The following is a 6,000-nucleotide window of genomic DNA, read 5'->3' on the forward strand; positions in this document are numbered from 1 at the left end:
GCCAGGAAACACACGTACACTCATTTCAATCTTATATTTGCAACATGTGTCAAGTTTAATAAAGCGTTTTTTATATGTCCCTCTGAGAACTGAGATATTTAACTTCAGTATTGTTTAATTTCCTTTTATAACTTTAAATTCGGTTCTCAGGTCTGAACAATTTATGAAAGCCCAGACTGGAAAGCTTAGGGAAAGAATGGTTTCCAACACAGGAAGAAGTTGATTAGCTCCTTTGTCACACTGGTGTAGTGGCAGAGGCCACTAAAGCAGTGTGTAGGCAGGAAGCCACCTCTACATTTGAGGTTCTACCTTACTATTTGTTGATGTGAAATAAAGCTTCTCAAGTTTCAGTAGAGTTGAATTTTTCTTTATCTGTAGACATGAAAAAGGTTGGTTGATGAGAATGTGAAATATATTATCCAATAACAGATAGGGCCACATATGAGTTCCCAGAGTCTCCCCCTTGGTCTTCCCAGGGCCAGCGGTGCAGAGTAGGAGCCACTTGTCAGTCAGACATTTACTCAAACTCCCTTCTTTTCCTTGGAATCCTTTTTCTTTCTTCTGAGACCCCTGTTAAGCTCACACAAAAATGAAAGTAACACCAAAGCAAGAAAACAATAATGAAAACCTGGGAAAATAAAAACAAGTAACAGAAAGGTTAAAATCATCTATAACTCCGTGACCCAGGGAAAAAGATCAGTGTAGAACTGCTTCCAGCCAGAAAGCAGCCCCTGTGCATGTCATGTAGCACTTAGTGTCCTGTGCAGCTGAGCTTCGCCTGTGGCCGTTTACATCTAGCCTTTCAATTTCATCACATAGGATTTCTGTGTTGCTAGGAAGTATTTGTCTTGGATAACATTTTGATGCCTTGTAGTCTAGTGGAGAGATGTGTACTAATCTGCTGTATAGGGGGTGTGTTTTGATCCTGTGGTGCAGGATCTTGCTGGATGGCACGGCTTTGCAGCGCCCTGCTCTATAGGGCAGCAGTGTGCACCCTGCCTAGCAGTTTTAGGGAATTTTTTTTGATGTATGAATTGGGAACTTTTTATTGATGTGTAACTGAAGCATGTATATTAAAATGTCAGTATTTTATATGTTAAGGTTGGAAAATCTGACCTTTAAAACCATGACCACAATCAAGATTCTGCCCTATTCTGCACTCTGAGTTCCCTCTTGCCCCTCTGTAATTTTCATACACTCTGCTGATTATATGAATTGATTTGATTTCAGGCATATAGGTATTTGGATTTTCTAAACATTTAAACCAATGAAATTGTATTGTATATGTTGTTTAATCAGGCTCCTTTCTCTCAGTGTGGTTATTTTGAGGTTTGTTCTTTATGTATTACACATGTCGTGTGTAATTCATACTCTGACTATTGAGCTGTATTCTACTGTGTGGGTGTACACATTGACAGTTGCACTGTTTCCAGTTCAGGACCATGGTAAATAAAGCCATTAAGCTCTTCCCTTTATAATGAAAAAAAAAAAGCCCAAAGCCCAAAAAACTCGGAGGGGGGCTGGAGAGATGCCTCAGAGGCTTCCAGAGGTCCTGAGTTCAATTCCCAGCAACCACATGGTGGCTCACAACCATCTATAATGAGATCTGGTGCCCTCTTTTGGCATGCGGGTGTACATAATAAATAAATAACATGCACTGTGTACATAATAAATAAATCTAAAAACTACACAAACAAAAACCTGGAGGGTCCTCTTTGCTGGAAAAGAACCGCCCTCAGTTGATCACGTGAGACTCTTTCATTCTATTTCTCTAACTAGGAAATTGGTTTCCTTGAGAGCAGAGATCACCTCCCATCGGAGGCGCTAGGCCAAATAGACCCCCCCAAATGACAGCTGCCAGAGTTGGCTTTCTGACTTGGGTTACATATCTGCTTCATCATAGGAGAGCGCCATCACCATCTGGCTGCATCTGTCATTTATAGTATTGATTTAGGGCTTGTTTTCAATACAAATAATGTTGTGTTGGTAAATTAATTTATCCTGCCATCTCAAGCCTAAAGATGGGGCTCAGCTGACAGAGCAGTCACTTAGCGTACTCAAAGCACTGTGCTCAGTACGCAGTATCCAGTACTCAGTACCCACATAAGCCATACGGAGTGTGTGCGTGTGTGCACACACACGTAATAAATTTAAGTAACAACACTATCTATCTGAGCCAGGCATGGCAGTGCATGTCTGCAGTTCCAGCACTTGGGAGATAGAGGCAGGAGGGTTAGGAGTTCAAGGTCCATTTCAGCTAGGTAAGAAGTTTGAGGCTATACCTACCTCAAACAAAACAGAACAATCCTTGATGATCCTGACGTGTGTTCATATTGCAACAGAATTCACAAGCAGGACACGAACATATATTTTTATCTAATTTCAACAAAGTCAAACCATGTTGTAGAAAGAAAGGGAAAACAAGTTGTTCTGAAATTTACCAGATTCCAGTCAAACTTGGGCCAATTCATTCGGTGAACTTTGATTTCCTCAGCTGGGAGATGGAGACAGAACTATTCGTTAAGAAAGGTTGCTTGCGCTACTTAATATTTTATTGAGAAAGTTATAATCAGTATTATTACATTTCTATCCAGGCCCCTGAATTCTGGACTCAAAGCACTGTGAGTTTACTGAATGTCATCCTCCAGCTTCGGTTCCTATTCCTGCTCCACACAGCTTATACCCTTTCCAAACTACAAACATAGTAGTTGATTTTAGCCACTAAGTGGATACTATTCACGGCTAAGAGCGATTTTCTGCTTTCCCAACTTTTCCTCTCTCCACTCTGTCAAAATACACTCAGTATTATGGATATACACAAGAGAAATGAGCAAATGCATGTTCCTACCACAGGAATATACGTCCATAAATGTTCATAGGAGCAGAACTGGGAACAAAGGGAAACCTCTTTCAACTGACTAAAGAGAAAGTAAGGAAAGACAGGGGTGCTTTCTCCACAGCGTTTTCATGATTAAAGATTTGGTTTAAGATACGGTCTCACTAGACTGCTCTGGCTGGCCTGGAATTCATGGGGAGGCCAGGCTATCCTCAAACTCAGATCTGCTTGCCTCTGCTTCCCGAGTGTCTGAGTGCTGGGCTGAAAGGCACGGGCCACCACGAACAGCTGACACTGAAGATTCTTTTCATGGGCTGGAGAGATAGATGGCTCAGTAGTTAGGAACACTGGCACTCTGCCAGGACACCTGGGTTGGCTTCCCAGCACCCACATGGCAACTTTACAAACACCTGTAACTTCAGTTCAGGGGACCTAATGCATTCTCTGTTCTCCTCAGGTACCAAGAAAACACATGATACACAGACATACATGCAAGCAAAATATCCACACACATAAAAATATTTATTTTATCAGGGACATGCATGGAGATGGTTTTCAAGTGGTCAGGTCTTTTGATAATGCCAGCCACTCACAGCAGGGGGAGCCTGGGATATGACAGAGATGAAACAGCCCACAGAACAAAGAAAATTCTTATAGAGGTCAGAGGAGATTTTTGAGCTCAGAGGGTAGAGAGCTCTGAGCTTAGCAGATTACTGAAGATACTAACTAGGGTATAAGGCCATATTTGAGTTTGTCTTTTTTTAAAAAAGATTTATTTATTTTATGTGTATGGGTTGTTTTGGCTACATGTCTATTGTGTAACATGTGTGCAGTGCCCTCAGAAGCCAGAAAAGAGCACCAGATTCCCTGGCATTGGAGTTACAGATTATTGTAAGCCTCCCTGTGGGTGCTGAGAACAGAACCTAAGTGCTCTTAACCACTGGGCAGTCTCTCTAACTTCAAGGTCATAATGTCAGAATATAATCCTGGGTTGGGCGTGGTGGTGTATGCCTTAAATCCCAGCACTCAGGGGCCAGAGTTCAATGCCAACCTGGTCTGCAGTCTACAGAGTAAGACCCTGTAACAGCGAATTCTGTTGTTCCAACCTACCTCAAGGCTGCATGAGTTAGGACTTAGACAAACAAGGGAAAGTACTAGAGATGTGAGCTCCATGTTATTGTTATTATAAGTCTGTGTTTTATTTTATTTTGTTTTTGAAACGGGGTCTCAGGCTGTGCTGTGAACTCCCTCTGTAGCCAAGGAAGTCTTCAAACTTCTGATTTTCTTTTATCTATCTCCCAAGTGCTTGGATCACAGGTTTGGGCTGTCATTTCCGGCTTGTGCCACATGGAGAATCAAGCCGAGGACTTGGCGCACGTTGGGCACGCGCTCTCTCAAGTGAGCTGCATCCTCTGCCCTATGTTATTCTTTCGTTTCTTTGTTTTTGAGAGTCGCACACTTGCCTGGAACTCATTACTGTAGCCCAGACTGAATTTGATCTCATGGTAATCCTCTTGCCTCAGCTTTCCAGTACTTGGGATTGTAGGCGTGATCCACCACCTCTGTCTCAAAACAAAACAAACAACAACAACAAAATTATAAAGATATAACGCAGAATTGTGGTTGGAGGGTAGTGGAAGAGGGAGGTTGATGTCTAGGAAATGCAGGGCATCTTTGGGGGTAGGGTAACAAAAACATTTTAAGATTGACTGTCGCAATTAACTTTGTGAATATACTAGATGCCATTAAAGCTGTGTGCCTTTAAGAACCATGCAGAAACTGTGTCTTTAAAATACTTCCTTTCAGTCAATGCCACTTCAGCCACTGCAGATGCTGAGATTAAGTGTCAATTTGTTAAACAAACAAGCACACTGAGACTTGTTACGCAAGCAGCCCCACGGATGTCCCCATCCACACCGAGCATGGCCTCATGGCATTGGGACAATAGGTCAGAGCTGCAGAAACTGCCCTCATCACCCTGGACCTCTCAGGCTTTCTTGTGGCAGAGGGCACAGTGGGGAGGGAGTCTAATGTGATAGTACACTATGTACCCTAAGAGCACTGACACCCCGCACAGACACACATGCAGGCAAAACCCTGATGCACATGAAATAAAGATGAAGAAGGAGGAGGAGAAGAGGGAGGAGGAGAAGAGGAGGAGGAGGAGGAGGAGGAGGAAGGGGAGGAGGAGGAAGAGGAGGAAGAGGAGGAGGAGGAAGAGGAGGAGGAGGAAGAGGAGGAGGAGGAAGAGGAGGAGGAGGAAGAGGAGGAGGAAGAAGAGGAGGAAGAGGAGGAGGAAGAGGAGGAGGAAGAGGAGGAGGAAGAGGAGGAAGAGGAGGAGGAGGAAGAGGAGGAGGAAGAGGAAGAGGAAGAAGAGGAGGAGGAGGAAGAGGAGGAGGAAGAGGAGGAGGAAGAGGAGGAGGAAGAGGAAGAGGAGGAGGAGGAAGAGGAGGAGGAGGAAGAGGAGGAGGAGGAAGAGGAGGAGGAGATGATGCACACTTGGTACCCTGGGCTAGAGAGTATGGTCTTTCATTGTGTGGCCCTAGTAATGAGGAGGTCAATGAACTTGTCCAAGCTCACGGTTACCAGTCATGTGTCTGTACATACGGCCTAAGGAGTTGTCGCCAACATCCTTCTCACTTCTATCCTTTCCTTTGCTGCTCCTCTGTCTCTCTCTCTCCCTGTGTGTGTGTCCCCAGCACATAGACATGTTTGTAGCATAGGTTTGGGGGCTGGGGAGTGATCCCTGCTGGGCTGTGACCCCTTTTCTCTGGGCTCTGGTCTAATGTGGTAGACCACAGTGCATGTGGCTGGGACAACCAAGGCCTCAGGAGCCGAGTGTGTGATCAAGGGCTGACAACCTGTGCCACTTAGACCTGGGAACAAAGGTCTCAGAATAGGGCCACTGGTATCATTTTCTGTTGTGGCCTGACCCTCCCTGCCCAGGCCCCAGGTCACTCCCTCTGTCCTGTGCAGACTTGCCTAGGATCTTGCCCCACTGCAGAGCCAGCCTGAGCTGTGTGTGGACAGAAACAGAGAACAGGTCGACACAGGCCGGGGCCTCCAGTGACAAATCAATCCGTGGAAAGGAATGTCCTTGCCTTGTCTTAGTTTTGGGGACAAAGATGAGACACAAGAAGGGGCTTGTGCCTCTCTGTCTTTGT

This window comes from Arvicola amphibius, chromosome 1 (assembly GCF_903992535.2).
Source record: "Arvicola amphibius chromosome 1, mArvAmp1.2, whole genome shotgun sequence".
In the NCBI taxonomy this organism is placed as follows: domain Eukaryota; kingdom Metazoa; phylum Chordata; class Mammalia; order Rodentia; family Cricetidae; genus Arvicola; species Arvicola amphibius.